Source organism: Frankliniella occidentalis, unplaced genomic scaffold (genome assembly GCF_000697945.3).
Source record: "Frankliniella occidentalis isolate FOCC.00 unplaced genomic scaffold, Focc_3.1 Scaffold105, whole genome shotgun sequence".
In the NCBI taxonomy this organism is placed as follows: Eukaryota; Metazoa; Arthropoda; class Insecta; order Thysanoptera; family Thripidae; genus Frankliniella; species Frankliniella occidentalis.
In genome coordinates this window covers 859,508-860,447 of record NW_026267234.1, presented here as the reverse complement: position 1 = coordinate 860,447, position 940 = coordinate 859,508, and the positions used below count along the sequence as shown (strand labels likewise).

General features: G+C 58.7%; 1 protein-coding gene across 1 annotated transcript in view; it reads right to left on the bottom strand.

Moving 5' to 3' along the window:
- The window catches only part of LOC113214708 (lipase 3-like), a gene marked incomplete at its 5' end in the record, with an annotated part of 3,828 nt that overhangs the window by 804 nt on the left and 2,084 nt on the right, over positions 1–940 (bottom strand). The window lies entirely within an intron of this gene.

The following is a 940-nucleotide window of genomic DNA, read 5'->3' as shown; positions in this document are numbered from 1 at the left end:
GCCTCCGTCCAGCAGAAGGCTGCTTGAAAACGCAAGCTTTTGATTCCGGCGCCACAGCTTCCAGTAACGAGGCTGGACGAAAAAAAATGGCGACTTATCGCTGGGTCCTGGCGACTGGCGATGTGTGCTGCTCCACCCCGGCTGTGGTCGCAGCAGTGGAAGTTGACTGATCGAAGATAAAACGTTTGTTTGGGGAAGTAAACAGGACGGAGATTGCACGGCCTGGCAGGGAAGTCGCGATAAAGAAGCGAAAAGGCTTTTTTATTCTCCTTTCCTTCTTGGCCATTTCTCTGTTCCGCTGCAGCACACCTGCACTGCGGGGGCTGCGGGGGCGAGGCGCGGCCAGGTCGGGGCCGCATCTGTTTGACAGTGTACCCGGGGGAGCGAGAGAAGGCAATGATCTGAGATGGCTGCTGCTGGCGGGCTGCTGCCGCGCCTCACCCCCGAGGGGATCCGGGGGCCCCTCAACCCTCTCCCCCTCCACCTGGTTTATGACTTGTTTTGGCGTTGGAGGGGAGAGGGCCACGGGGGCGGGGAGGCCTATACATACACGCCCACAAAACAATTTTGGGACCAGATGTTATTAAATTTATATTTTTCGCCCCCCCCCCTCCCCGCTCTTTCCCAGGTCCCTTCTGCGTGGCCGCCTCAATATTTCTTGTGCATGTTGCTGGAGTATGGTGGATCGATGACCTTCGCTTCATTACGGAGCCGCGAAATCCCCTGCGGCCGGTTTTGGGGGGCAGCTGCTGCTCAACAACAACGTGACGCTGCTCTACGCTCCGCGACGCGCGCCCGCGCGCCTACCCGGCCTGCTGGGCCCGCCCGGGGCCTTAACGTCGTTAAGCCTTGCCGTTGTAAAGCACGGATATTTTTCTATTTAGAATGAATTAATGGGCCGCTGCGAGGGCAGCTGCTTTTTAACACTGCCCCCCCCCCC